This window comes from Perna viridis, chromosome 11, assembly GCF_037379345.1.
Source record: "Perna viridis isolate PV_CMFRI_1.1 ecotype Kerala chromosome 11, ASM3737934v1, whole genome shotgun sequence".
Classification (NCBI taxonomy): Eukaryota; Metazoa; Mollusca; class Bivalvia; order Mytilida; family Mytilidae; genus Perna; species Perna viridis.
This window is the reverse complement of record NC_142455.1, coordinates 5,033,736-5,050,359: the sequence shown is the minus strand read 5'-3', so window position 1 is coordinate 5,050,359 and position 16,624 is coordinate 5,033,736.

Sequence of the window (16,624 nt, the reverse complement as noted above, 5' to 3'; positions counted from 1 at the left end):
TGTCATCCGTTTCGGGTAAATTTGATAGATTAAACTAAGATTTGAATTAAGCTTTGACATCGTTGAGGATAAATTGTGTTCATCTTTTAATTACCATAAAACTATGATTAAAGGTGTTCATTCAAAGATATCGTGCATAACGTGAAAAAAAACACTCTCAGATAAAACTAAGTGAGTCTAAGAAAAAACAAACAAACAAACAAACAATACAAAAAAACAAAAACAAAAACAAAAACAAAAACAAACAAAAACAAAAAAACAAAAAGAAACCGAAAAAATAAATAAACAAAACACAAAACGAATTAAACCAAAAGAAATGAATGATAACAATCTAACAAAAATATGAAAGTCTCATTTGACAACAAGGTCCTTATAAAATATGACGAGGTTCGGATGCATGTATGACATATAATGGTCATTTCGAATAGGAGTCAAGAAGGTACATGTATGTCAATTTCTAAAGAGGGAATAAGGGTAACAACAAAATTACCGAACACTAATCCGGTTCATAATTAAGTCAAGTCCAAAATAAATCTGGCAAAATAGTCTAAGATATTACACCACCGGAGCAGCTGGTACCGCAATGGTTCTGACATCGGAAAAGAAATTAATGTCTACCAACTCACCTGAGTGCAATGAATGATGAGAAGAATGCCCATTTAAAAGAACACCAAACAACATTCATTTATGTGTCCGTGTGTGTGGTGCCTTCTGTATGTATGCACATTGAGTTTGACTAAACGTAACTTTAATGTATAGTGTACCGCGACATGACATGTGCTAACTCGTCCAAAACATTGGAAAAAAGTTGTAAAATTTTGTCTTTGATATGAAGAGGGTGTCCATGCAAAACCCAGACAGAAGGTGGTACATGTCAAACATTGTATTAAATAAATACTTATCCATTTCATATCACAAATTGATACTTTCTCAAAGAATGTTGGTTTTTGATAAAGTGTAACAATAATAGAGAAATGGATTCATTGAAAAACGAAGTTTGCTAGGACTCTTTATTTTGTGCAAAACTTGGTTGCTTTGCTAGGAAATTACGACATAATTTTCTGACTCATCCAACGTCGATTAAAAAATATCCTTATAGTATTTGACATATTACATTCAGAGGCGGATCCAGGATTTTAGATTTGGGGGGGGGGGGGCGCACAGTTAAAATTCGTTTGAGATTAAATTTTTGAAATATTCTTCTAGACTGGGTGCAATGTAGGTATCCTCTGTGTTAAAATTAGCAAGAAATTAAAGTTTCAACCTAAAACCGCCTAAATCTACGTTTGTATCCCTGACCACCCATGCTTTGCAAATTTTAGGTGGGGCAACGCCCGCCACGCCCCCACCTGAATCCGCCCCTGGCATAGGCACAGTGAGGAAAAATATGTTGTGCCACCAATATTTTAGTATTTGCCTGATTTTTACATGGACAGCCTCTAAACTTTACGGTTGCCTGTGGCACTTGGGTGATAAAGGAGTCTCGGGTTGATACATGTACACATGTGATATAGATTTTGACATGTTATATTCAGTATATGCTATCTTTCAAACAATCAGCAATCAAGCTTAAATGTTATGATAGTTAAGAATAATTGTATTTTAGAAGTAACAAGCTTTCTAATCAGTTAAAAAAAATTGTCATCACCATGTATCTCATGAACATTTAACGAGTATTCTCTACTTGCTGAGCTCGGGATGCAGCCATATTTTATCCTGTTTTTGCAGAGTTACCTCCCGTAAGAGCAAGTGTAATTTCGAAGTCTCTCTAATCGATGTTCGGATTCGGGTGCAGAAAAAAGAGGTAACTCGAATGAAAATGGAAATCCCAACAGACAAACACAACGGTGTTTCTACAGGTGTTTCATTTTGTTGGTAGGTTACATAAGTATGATTTTCATTTGTATCCCGGGTAAAGAAAATTTATGGCAGGGTCAGTAGAACGAAAAATACCCTTTTGACTTTCGAGATTTTCTAAAGTATCGTCGATATCGGATGGAAAACCTTACGTGTTCCGAATAGACACCTGCTCCAAAGGAAGATAAATTTTGACAAAATGTTGGTCCGCAAGTCGGGAATAATTATCATTAAAAAAGATTGATGGCGTCTTTGTCACTGTGACGTCATCAACCTTTTTTTTATGATATACTCGTTAAATATAAGGAATTAACGTTTATATATTTTTTCGGTCTATTTAAAATAACCTCAATGCCTGTGGTGTACATTTGCAAAATTACCTGCTACACGAGACGTGATTGAGGTTATACGTGTATCTTCATAGACCGACAAAATATAACAGTCATTCTTTAACTACATGTAATATTATTTTTCTTGTAGCTGGTAAGCGACATTCTGTTGCGACTTTATTTTAATAAGCTGGAGTTACCATTCTTAGCATAGAAGTTTTTGAAAATTTAGTTTTCTGCCATTTCTGATTCCACTTTCTCTGGTAACAGATACGTACAACATTTGCATATTTAGTGTTTGAGGAATTACGTAAAATCAGTAAATATTTCTTCGACCCTCCAATTAATGTCGCCCGTGCAGGTCCGGGTGTCAAAAATAAGCCTGCAGCACCGCTAAGCTTGTCATAAAAGGCGACTACATAGTGCTCAGAAACCTAGCCGGGGCTAGACGCTCTGCCCATATAGCAACTGAGATGTGTGCCCCAGGTGGTGGAATGGGGTACCCCTGGCGTGTTACACGCTGGGGTTGTCATGCTATAATACGGAAAACCTGACCGCAAACCATAGTGGGGCACCGTGTTGGGAAAGATGCCACATCTCTCGCACGTGAAAGAACTCTGCTGTAGTATTCGATAGGAGTAGAGGAACCTTTGCACTCCGCCACAGAAGGCTAAACTGCCCGACCCTGCCCATCGCTCCCTTTTTCTAGTGGCAATCAAAATTTGTAGACCCTATGTCCTTGTGTCCCATCCCATTTTTCGTTTCATCATCATCATCTCATCTTCATTTTGTAATCCATTTCATGTTCATTGCCTAAATTATAGCAGAAATATTCCTGCTCGGGCGTTAAACCACAACAATCAATCAATCAATCAATCAATCAATCAATCAATCAATCAATCAATGTCCATATCTCTTTTAATTCATACTATTTCCAAAAATCCAGGTTAGTATTGCAATTTCCAAAATTTATCATTTCTGTAGTATAGCATTGAATGATAAAAATAAACGTCAAAAATATGCCTTGGTAATATCTGACATACATATCTACCTACCTATCAACATGTACCTAGTATCCTCTTCACTACAGATGGAGTAAGATGTCATCTTACTTCCGTCTTACCCCATATTATCTTTAGTTTTCATTGTCAGCATTCCTCCTCCATGAATTTTGTTCGGGAACCTAACATGATATCGTTTAATTACACGACAATAAAATGATTATGGGAAAATGTAAATGAATAGTGCAGTGAATAAATGACAGAACTGATAAAATTTAGGCAGTAGTCATAAGGAATAGTCTAAAAGGAGATTTCGAATAGCAAATGTAAATATCCGGGCAAAAATAGGAAAGTTGGAAAATTACCGCAATGGTTCTGTGGTAAAGGCATTTCAATAAAGGTTTAAGCCGGTTTTATAACGCGCTAAAGCTCCCGCCACCATGACGCTTAATTTTTTCCGGTAACTATATTTTAACACAAATGGGCAGCTTTTTATATTCAATAAACATTATGTAAATCCTAGCCACGAGTTTCATAAAATATTCTTGAACTTTGTGTGGAAAGTGCGTCAAGTTCTAGATGAAATAATACACTAATAGTAAACAAGTGAAAACTTCAGAAAATTAATTTGAAGACATTATGAAAATCCATCATTTATAATTTATTTGTCAGAAACGGAACATTTTAAATAAGTTATGAGTATCGGAAATGAAACTATTTAAGGCGGTAGATCTAGGGCAAAGGACATTACCCTTGAAATCAATGATATATTTGTATCATATTCAAATTCACCAAAGCCTTTCAAGCATTCCTCTGAAACAGAATGAATTAATCCAAGTTACTTTGCTGCTTACATGAGATAGATGAAAAATTGTAAATACAAACATTCCAATGATTGTGTCCCTTATCCTAGTTCTACTTCCTAAGGCAGCGTATGAGACGCCTGTTCCAAAAGTCTGTTACTTAGTCATCGGTGAATTTTAAAAAGTCAGAATAATCGCTAATATGGTGTAGGCAATGCCTAAATCAGCAAGCACCGTGAGCTTTACCATACATGAACCGTCCGTGCGAAACTCGTAAAAATAATAAAGGACATTACAAAGACTGGGGAGGGTTGACCCGGATAAAAAAATTTTGCTTCGCAAGTGCAATATTTTTATTCATACTTAAGCAGCAGGCAAAATCATTATTTCTATTTGAAAATTTGCCTTGTTAATTAATCATGGGGGAGTTTTTTTCAATAAATGAATAACTAGAACAATTTTTCCGCAAAAATTCCTTTCCCATACCCCCTTTCCCCTCGCTCTCAAAATGGCCAATAACTTTATAGCACTTCGCAATACTTTGCATTTTTTATTCCTTAAGGGCATCTCTAGCAACATCCATTTCAGTTTTGGCCTATCAGATCAATCTGTACAAATACTGGAAATATTACAGCTCTCCACGGATGGTGGGAATATTTTACATATATATTGTGACGTAAACAAAATTCAGACGACAGTTGCAAGTTCCAAACAAAAAAGATGATTGCATTTCCTATCTTAGAAAAGCTATGCTTCGATTTTAATAATATAATCGGAGTTGTATTTTTTCCAAGGCGGGTTAGGTTCTTGACAACAGCAACAGTGAAACAGCGGAGATACACGTACGTACATCCACGTGTTTCCCGAAGTTTTTAAAAAACATAACATTGACTTCTTTAAGTAAGTAAAACAAATTAGAAAAAAAGACTCGAAAACTATGAGATAAGTCGAATTTATTTTTACTGAAACGTAATCTTAACCTATATTTTTTTGATTTGTTTGATTGAAGGAAATGATGAATTCTCTCCGTAAGGACAGCCACTTTTTGTTACTTCCGGGACATGACTATTTTTTCGTTAGTATATTGGGGAACCTTAAGGGAAATTTAGAATGTACACGTAATAACCGTAGAGCTCACACCGCTTCTCGGCGCTCGCTACTACATGCAGCTCCGACATAACTTAACAACTGAGTATTATGAACACCATATGCAGGGGTAACTGATAAAAGGGATATTTATAATTTTAAAATCAAAATCGTCTCGTTTGTCATATATATTTGTACTGAAATGACAACTATCGTCAAATTCGAAGTCCTAAATATGACGCGGAGGTTGTTGTGTCAGTAGTCCCCTTAATATCCAGTTTTAATGGATAAATAAACGGAAACCATTCTATAAATTTAGGGTTATTGAACATTGTCAGCATATCGCTATCTGAAATTAAAGGATCTTTAACCTTTAACCTTTTTATCTTTCATAAGATTTTGAAGGAAGGAACTCCGATTCATAAGAATAAAGAAACAGGTCGGCCAGTAGAGGGGCACAATTAGTGCCCGTTTAAATGCCGTCACTTTGTTGAAAAACCATTGTCCATCTAATAGTAACAAATACGTTGTCGAGGAGAAACTGTAGAATACTTATGAATAATTACCATTTTTGCATTCAAATGCTTTGTGGATGATTTTTTCTAGACGGCTTTTTAATTTATCGTGCGGCAAGGTTGCATATAATTTTGAAAAAGTTAAAAGTTTTAATAGAGTTAACTTTCGCGAAGGAGCGAGACTTAAGATTACCGGTATCTAAAGGATCTTTAGAGTAGATGATCCTGCCATGTACACTTGCTTGTATGGATTTAGTGTAGTTTTTGAATACAAAACAAATTTAGTAGGCATCTAAATATTCTGAAAAGGGTAGAGAAATAAAAATTATATAGATTGCACACGAAATTAGCACTTCGCAAGAGTTATGGTTCTTGATTTTGTTTAATATGTTTGATTTTAGCGGTAAATTAATACATGATTTTCTAAAAAGTGCAGATCTGAATGCAGAAGTGCATTATCATTAAGTGAATGTGTAGCATATATTGATTGAAAAATCATCCTTTGTTTAGTGGGTTTTCTACAACATGAATTTACCAATCCTTACCATTACCATTACCATGACTAGTACTTACATATTGAGTCATTTAATGACTTTATAGTGAAATATACATTAATGCTGCTCCACTAAACTGTCGTGTCTTTCCCTACTACATGTCCATATGATTGCAATATAAATTTTGTTTTATTTTCTAACCCCAGACAGACCCCTACTAAGTTACATTATGAACATCTGACTTCTAAAAAAGACGTCTCCATTATGTATGTAATCCTTGTTAAGTTATCAGTCGGAGATGTTCCAATTCCCTTCATATTTTTATATATGATCGACGCCTTGCTTTATTTTACATTTAGTTCCATGTAAATTTATCACTTTATATTTATCCTTTTTGTCAGAAAGCACATTGGTATTGTCAAACTTTTTTTGGTTCCGTGAATGACAAAACGTCATATGTCTAATTTCCTCGAATATAGATAGCTCATTTAGATACCAGACAGAGTAAAATAATGTTATCTATCTTACGATTGGAATAGACATGATATAATTATCTTAGATTTTTGACATTTAATTGAATAACATACACGAACCTGCGTTTTCTTCAATTTGATGTTAACTACTCCTTGGGTCCAAACAAAATAAATTTCACACAAGATTTTTTCACTATAACAATAGGTGCAATAACAACAACTTTACTGTTAAAGGGTGAATTATTAAAAAATGCTTATCAGACTGAAAAAAAAACCATTAAAAAACTCCTGGTAAAATATAAGGAAAAATATTGTTATAACCAGACATTGTGAACCGCAATATTCGGAGAATTTCTTGCCTCTACCAACCTCTTTGACAGTAAGATACACTTAAATGAACCTTGATTTTTTTCTCATATTTGTTATATACTAATACTATTAATATCAAGGGCATGTTACAGGGCCAAAATGGAAAAGGCCATGCATTGATACCAAGGGCATGTTACAGGGCCAAAATGGAAAAGGCCATGCATTGATACCAAGGGCATGTTACAGGGCCAAAATGGAAAAGGCATTGATACTTTATTAACCTTGAATTTATTGCAAGACATAGTCAGAATCTATTATCAATACATATGATTTCATATTAATTAAAAAAATAAATTTTTATTTCGATGCATCAAATATTCTTGAAAATAAATCATGAAGGTTTTGTTGCCTTTTCCAATAATACCCCCAAAAAATCGTAAATTTATAGACAAGTACGAGATTAAACATACCTAACAATTCATATGGAGAAATTGCGATCACCAAAAATGATTATTCATGAGCTAATTAATCACGCGACCAGTCGCCCGGTACCCGATATATCAAAAAGCATGACGTTTCAGATATCCATAATTTACGGAATATTTGGGTTGTTCCCGTCATCGTTCTTAGGTTTATTGATACTGTCCAAGTATGCGACCCGCGAAATTTCAAAAACTAACAAATAATTTGGCAATTTTTTACGTAAAAACCGTGTTTTGAAGTGCATTTTGATCTGAAATCAACCTATTTTCAAATGTCGTTGGAACTCTTTTGACAGAGCGCACAAGGTAGGTGAGTATAAAGAGAAAAAAATGTACTTTGAAGATTAATTTCAACACCTGGATTCGTGCAAAACAATGAGATTTGACTGCATATTTTGTCTTTGAAAATCACAAAAACACGAAAGTCGCCTTTTTCGTTAGCATTTCTGTATAGAAAAGTATGCGCTCCCGCTTCGAGATTTCATTTTTGTTGCCTTTTACAATACCTCCCCCCCAATCGTAAATTTAAAGCTCAAGATTAAACATACCTAATAATTCAATATACTTATAGTCCCAGTACCATCTTTCAGCAACTTTAAATATCCTAATCTAATTAATTGAATTATTATTAGGTCACTCTTAATTAGCGTTGTCATTTATTTTAAGAAATGTACGCCATTTTGATTTAGTTCATAATGATTCGTATTGATGCACTGTTTTGAAATTCGTAATGCATGGCTGTGATTTCGTAATGACCGGCTGTAGGAATTTCCGGTTCGTAATGACCAGTTGTCGAAATTTTCGGTTCATAAAGGATGGGCATTTCTATATATATTCTAGTAAGTTGGTTAATTAATATGTTATTTCATATTGGCCCTGTTATAGGTTTGAGGTCTGTCATATTGGTCGAGGCGGTCGTATTGGTCCCGAGGCATCGCCGAGGGCCAATACGGCAGTCGTGGCCAATATGATTGGCCGAAACCTATAACAGGACAATATGAAATTACATATTTATTGATAATTTTATTAACCAGCTGAAGTAGATTATTTGTAGAACAGTTGTTTTCGTGTTTTACCAAGAACATGTAGGTTTATTTATTTATTTATTTATTTATTTATTCAGTCAATATCCTTTTTGTATAAAAGAAGATTTTTTGTGTTTCTGCACCCTTTAGTCCTGGTGATCAAAGTTCGTTTAAATCCAATTATTACTCAAAATGGCGGGCATTGAGGTTATTTCAAATAGAGCAAACTATAACAGTCATTCCTTATAATTTAATTTAAGTATCAAATTTCAAAGAGTAAATCATTGGAAAGGTTTGATGATGTTACAGTCATTACGAAATTTGGTCTATGAGATGATAACCCAAATTTTTTATCCAATCAGAATCCGTGAATTTGAATTTAAACATATTATATTGTCAAAGACAATTGGATTAGACACAAGTTGTACAACTTATCGATGCCTTCTCCTAATATATACATTTGGATGATACATACTTATGACATTTACAATAAATAGAATTATTTACGAAGTTACTATAGAGACAAACAAATATGTAGTGACCCATAAACATAGATGCATGCACTGGGGATTAAGCATGAATAAAATTAGACAGGGATATCGAAAAATATTTACTCAAATTGATTGTATTATGTTTAAATAAGTTATAAGTTGAATTTTTCAAGACACACATGCATCAATGTTGCAGTGGAACATGATAAAAATAAACACAAGTAGTGTTCACGATATACCCTACGAGCTGAATGTAACGACATTATATTACTCGCGTAAAAACCGCCTAGTAGCTTCAATGAACGTTTGAACATAACTAAAAATCAATGAGTTAAACTCGTAACTCAAATTATCGTCTCCAAAAAGCAGAGTATTGAGACAAATGTTTGTTCCTAGACCAGACAAATTTTGAAAAAGCATGTTTGGTTGCACAGTAAAATTTGGACAGACGAGAAAAAAATGTTCTGCGTCTTCTGTCAAAGCTCCACAAGTACAGCTTTTATCAAAAATAATATGTGGTCTAAATAAGTCGTTTTTCAAAGCACTACACTTATTTCTAATTCGTGCATGAGTCAAATTCATGAATCGTTTGTTCCATAGGTTCAATGTAGCTGGCAAAAATGACTGTTGATACAATGAAAGTCTAGTTGGAGGGACGCTATAATTTCGGTTATTGCGTAAGTTATACACTGATATCTCAGATACTAATGGAGGAAGTAAATCTGATAAATATTCAGGACAATGTTCATTAATCATATTATACAATAAAAGAAGCTTCCTTTGTTCTCTTCTGTCTTTTAATGTTTCCCAACCAGTCTCTCGATAAAGTGAATCTCTACTAGCATATGATGTTAAACCCGTAACTATTCTGGCTGCTTCAAGTTGGGTTTTCTCAATTCTATCTGAATTGACTAATCCACAATTATCCCAAACTTCGCTAGAGTATTCTAGAATCGGTCTTATGAATGTAAAGTAGATCCTCTCGAGGAATTCTCGATCCAGCTTAAATTTCAATTTACGTAATACATTGAGTTGCTTAGAAGTTCTTTCAATTAGAATATCTATATAATTTGTCAATTTGCAATCAGAGCTAAATACCAAGCCGAGATGTTTATGTAATTCGACTGGTTGTATGATAGAATTATCAAATGTAAAAACAATATTAGTAGCTCTGTTGCAAGTACAAAATACCATAATGTCAGTTTTATCAGGATTTGGCTTTACCAGCCATTCACTAGACCAAATAGAAATATTTTCTAAGTCCATATTAGTCATATTGACAAGTGTCTCCTCATCATTGGCTACATGACCAATAGAAGTGTCATCTGCAAATAATCTACAAAGCCCAATCATACTATCAGATATGTCATTGACATATACAAGAAAAAGAAGAGGTCCTAATACAGATCCTTGTGGTACACCACCATACAATGAGCCTATGGTTGATTTTCCATCCACGAGAACAACCCTTTGTCTTCTAGATTCTAAATAACTATAAAGCCACTTTAATAAATTACCCTTGATACCATATCGTTCTAATTTTAAAATCAATCCCTTACTCCAAACACGGTCAGAAGCCTTGCTAACATCGCAAAACGTAATGCAAGTTTTTTTTTACCAGAATCTAAAGATACCAAAATTTCATGATAAAGTTCAATCAATTGATGTACTGTAGAAAAACCAGGTAAGAATCCCGACTGAAATTTATAGATAAGATTATTGAAAAATAAATAAAAATAGGTTTATAAACTATCTTTTCTAAAATTTTACTTGTGCAACTCAACAAAGCAACTGGTCTATAATTTGATACCTTTGATTTATCTCCCTTTTTATACAGGGCAATAACATGTGCTAATTTCCAATATGATGGAAACGTATGAAATCTTAATGATTTGTTGAAGAGCATGCATAGGGGTCTTGCTATTTCATTTTTAACAGCAATAAGCATTCTGTTACTTATAGAATCTGGGCCAACTGCTTTGTTAGGATTAAAATTTGATAACACGTTAATAACATCTTGTTCGAAAATTATAATATCAGAGATGACCTCTCTTCCCCTGTCAATAAAATCAGGAAGATTTTTATCTCTGTTTTCAATATCTGTAACAGAACAAAAATATTGGTTCAATATATTACATTTGTCTGAATTGTCAAAAACAAGTTTTGAGTTATCGTTAGGATCTCGGAGTGGTGGTATATTGTTGCTTGGATTATCACCCTTCAATAACATTTTATTAGTCTTCCAATATAATTTACTATTGGAAGTTTTTAAATCTGACAATGTCTCGTTAATACTCAGATAAAACTGTTCAACTGCGTGTTTTTTTTATATGGTTTACCTTGTTACGTTGCGCCTTGTGCTTTAGTTGATTACCTGGCATCTTATGTTTTAAATAATGTTTTAGTAATCGATCTCTAATTCTGATCGCACGTCTGAGGTTTGAGTTGAACCAAACTTTATCGTTTTCTCTAATCATCACCTTTTGTGATGGTATACATTCAGTACATAGTTGTAAAAATGTGTCCGTAAATAACGGACATGCTATATCTACATTATGTTGCCTTTCAATTAAGTTAAACCAATCAGTATCAGCGACCTTTCTACGTAAGAGCTCATAATTTGCTCTTTTATAGTTCCACACTTGTCTCAGATGGGTCTTCTTACTGTCATGCCCGGAATCAATAGTAATGTAAGTGCCATCATGATCACTTATTCGGCGATCAATCTGGACAGTATCACAATCAGTTACTGGTATGCTGTCTGGTACTAAAATAGGGTCTAACAGAGACTCAGTATTACCGAAAAAGTTCGTAGGTTTAACAATAATATTTGAAAGCCCATTTACTGTAATAATATCTCTAACTACAGTTGGTAAATTAATCAAGAAATTTTTATTCAAGTCTCCAAGTACAATAACATTCGTGCACTCGTCAAGAGCTGCCTTTATTGACTGATCAAATAGACACCAAAAGTTTGGATCAGAGTGTCTTTCTGATCTATAGACTATATTTATTAGAGTAACCATTCGTTTAGTTTTCAACTCAAATCACATCGATTCTAAATTAGGAAGTTCAAGGACAACACGCCGTTGAAAGTCTAAGTGATTTTTAAAATATACAACAAGTCCACCACCCGCATAATTCCTATCTTTTCTAATCGGATTATCAAATCTGTGAATGAGAATGTCTTCTGAACTGACGGAAATATCTAAATGTGAGTTAGTAAAGAAAACTATGTCATGCTCATCAACAAAATGAACAATATCGGTTATTTTATTACGCAAACTCCTAATGTTATGATGAAAAATAGAGATGGAGTTATTATTCAAAGACTCATTACTGTAAAGACTATTGAGGGGACCAGGATTTTCATGTATATCACCTGACAATAATATAAAAAATATAAGCATGAGCACATAATAGATATTCACATGATACATAGAAGTTATGCTGATAATGTTCTTAGTATGTAACCATAATCGCATAACTAAATTAAACAATAAGTTATACATTGAAAAGTTAAAATAGCTAAAACATTTTCTACATAATGGACGAGTCTTCATGTAGAAGAAACCTATGGCTGCCCGATAAGATTCTAAGCTATCCATTATCTAACAAGGTGAAGTGCGAGAATCTCGCACATACATAACACATGAAAGGAAATAAATACGGAACAGCCAAATTAAAATGTACCAACGGCTCGAGGGTATGTTGCATAAATTGTAAAAGGATAAAGTACAAAAACAAAAAATAGATACAAGAAAAAATCAAAAACCAAAACATCAACGTTATTTTGTTGACAGTCTGGGGGATTAATTGAATCCGTGTTACCTCTGAAATTAAATTATATTGCCGTAAAACCAACATCAGAATTGTATTCAAGCTCCATTATAGCGGTGACGTCATCTACACGTACACTCAGTATGACTTACAACACAACGTCATCGAACAGAAATATAAATTATATTTTAAATATTTTACATGTCGGACCGTGACCGGTCCCACCTGTATTATACGCGAATAAACGTCTGTTTTAACATGAAACAGGTTGTGACTGTGTCATAATTCATTATGACCAGGTTACCAAATACCTTTATTCATTTGAACTGTATACGGTTGGTCGATCTATTAAAATATATTGTAATGTATGAAATTGACTGAATTATCCGAGAAGAGGACAGTGCCTAATATACACATATGACAAACCAACTTTAAATTTTTCACGTGGTCTCCTCATCCAGTTGTATTTCAGGCAGTGGTGTGATTTTGTGTTTCTGCTGATGATATAATTCTTAACGGTCTACGCTGTATCGTCTACCTTCAATTAAAGTAATTCAAGTAAATATTATATTTTATTATATTAATAAGTCTTAAGAGGAAATACCAGACTCGGACGTGTAAAAAAAAAATCAGAAAAAACAATTTCAGAGCTAATCAACACTACAATTTTTTAATGATGTGACCAAAATGATTTAATGTCAGTGAATCCAGAAAATAAAACAATAACTTGGCTCAAGTAAATATGAAAAGAAGTATTTTATCACAAAGAAAAATGTCACTTAACACAACAATAGATACTGTCTCATTTTCCAATAGAAACCCCTTGAAGAATTAAAAAAATGGATCCGATAGATTTGGAGACATTCATATTTATGTCTGCATTATTCTTGTTTATTTCAAGTTCATTACGTTGCAAGTTCTGTACATGTTATCGCATTATCAAATCCACAACGGTGTATACTCAATAACCGGAACTAAAAAAAGCAAAGATTATCAGGTCCCGACTGATAAAGTTATTGCACAGTACTGTTAACCGTATTGTACACTCGATATTATAAAATATGCAAAAATGTACATATCAATTACATCAAATTGTAATAATATCGGCAGTTATGATGTAAAACAACAACCCTTCTTAACAGTCAATAGAGTTTATATATATACCTGTATTAGAATGTCAAGTAATAAATACATTCTTTAAATCTCGAGTGGTACTTCCTTTTCTTATATAAAACATACGTTTGTTTAGAGAATAAAACCATAAAATGGTGTATTATCTATAAGTTAAGATGAAAGAGAAATGTCGTGCACGAACTTTCCTTTTTACCACTTTATTTTTGTATTTATAGCCACCGGGTCGATGCCACTCCTGATAGTATTCACTCAATCAGTTGCCGGATTTGTCTGGATCCGAATTAAATCTATATATTTTATTTATCAAAATTTGCAGTACCATAAAATTTCACAATACCTAAAACACCAAAGTTCCATTCTTCGTATTTCACATGGTAGAACCTCTTGGTGACGGACTTGGCTTCATTTTACGATATTTTTTTGTTTTGAGTGTTTCTTGCGGTGTAATTGATTCTAATGCTTCCAGTGTGAGGTTACTCCTTGAAACACATGTAGAGCATATCGCAATTTGAGATAACTGATACTACACACACTGTGAAGTCAGCGTCATATCTTGACCTACACTTAGAGATCGATGGTAAAACAGAACTATCTACCATACTATACGACAAACGCAATAACTTTTCATTCCGTATTGTCAGCTTTCTTTTCATCAATGACAATATCCCTTCCTCATCTACGTGTGGAGTTTTCAAAACACAACTCATACGTTATGCCGGAGCTTGCGGTAACTACGCAGACTTTTTGTATGGCGCTAGATTTCTTATAATAAGGTTTTGGAACTATGTTATTTTGCTACAAGATTCAAGTCATCACTACCGAAGTTTTATAGTTGTCATCATGCACTCATGGATATTTACGGTGCATCCATCTGCACCATGAATTCTGATTTTTACAACGTGTCATAGGTTTCCTTTCCCCTTTCATATACCCCGTACTTACCTTTTTTATGAGCAACTTCGCGTGTATTTCTAGAAAAGCAGAGGACGCTTACCTTACCGGTGCACCTGCTCCATCTTCCAAGTAATTAGTGAGGTTCGAGTTGCTCATTTACTTATGAGTATGTATTATTTTGTTTATTTTCTATTCTTTGTTGTGTTTGTGTGGTCTTTGTCCGTAGATTACATTCATCTGATATCTGCTAGAATCTTGGTTCCCTTGATTACTCTTGCGATATAAATGACTGGTATTTTTTGTACTTAACAAACGAACAAATCTAATGACATCCAAACTTATGCACGACCCATAGCCCTAAAATACATGTAGACCAAAACAGCACCCCAAAGAAAAAGAAAACAAGACAAATAAACAAAACAAAAATAAAACGAAAACAAACAAACATACAAAAAAACAAAACAAAACGAAAACAAAAGACCCGGCTTTGAAGAGAATGGCAGGTAGTATATATTTCATTGTTCATATCATTGACGATAGTGAAAAAAACCTTTCCCAGAAAGAAAACAATATTTTTCAGTTTGGAGGCAAATCAGAGGTTCTAGATTGAACAAATAAATAACACTTAGTTTACGTCCATCACTGTGAATACTAAGATGTTTAAGTTCGTTGTCTGTTGCATTTTGAAAGTCATATATTTACAGTGCAATATGAGTTAGATACAGCCAATAACCGCTCATCGCACCTATACACTTTGCATACATTTCTCGGACACTGAGTAATTTATCCTTATTATTTGCTTTGTTATATGTTATCAACAAACTACGACCACATAACATGCATTGTTCTGCCCATCAAGTAATGAACAGTTCAATACGTAATTACTGCATTAATGGAATTTAAATGCACAATTTGCATATTACATTTAGGGACAAAATCGGGTATGATCAAGATTATTCCAACGAGTTTGGTGAAGATTTATAGTAATTACAGACTTTTTATCAATTTACACTACTTTTCTGTCATTGACTTTGTAGCATTCGGTTACGGTTCATAAATTCTGAATTTTCTAGTTTCATTCAAATTGTCGACATATTGATTAATCAACATGTCTTGTAATCTGATAGAAAGCAAGTTGATACGTTTCTCATACTATGTAAAGTCATAGCATCACTCTCAGTTTATAATAACTGGTATATCAAGGTTTTGTATTAGCAGTCATGTGCTAACAAGTACCAGCTTCTTATAAATATCCCAAGTAAACTGCTTTAAAACAAAGATTAGAAAAAAAATCAAAGTTAATTTATTCTAAATTCTCAATTATAGAAAAGTCAAGAATTGATGTGTATAACAAGATACAAACAGCAAGCATCTTCATATCATAAAAAATACTTCATTGTGGACCTTGATTTGTGTTTGACAACTGGTATGGTGGGAAATGTTGTATTTTCAGACTTAATCGCTGCAAAATCATTTCCTTGATAATGTTTAACAGATTAAATCTATAATACATGTACTAGGAAGAGTAAGTATGGCGCGGTATCAGCGTCAAAAATATTAAAAAAGTTCTGCCTAGCCTAAAATATTTAAGCCTAGCCAAATCTATTTATGCCTAGGCAAAATAAGGTTATGCATAGCCAAAACTATTTATGCCTAGCCTAAAATAATTACGGATAGACACTTTTGTATTAATTGACCAATCAGAACGTGATTAACATCCAGGCTTCGTGGAATATTATGCAACCCTTTGTTACAAGGCAGATGAGTGGCTCAGCAAAATTTATTTAGCATATGCAAAATTACTTAAGACTAGGCTAAACTACTTTAGGCTAGGCAGAACTTTTTATTTTTGACGCTAGTACCGCGCCATAAGTAAGAGTATTTTTAGTTATCGATCTAAAGGAAAATAAGGTTTAAGGTTAGGTTTCATTTGAACGTTTTTTGTTTTTTT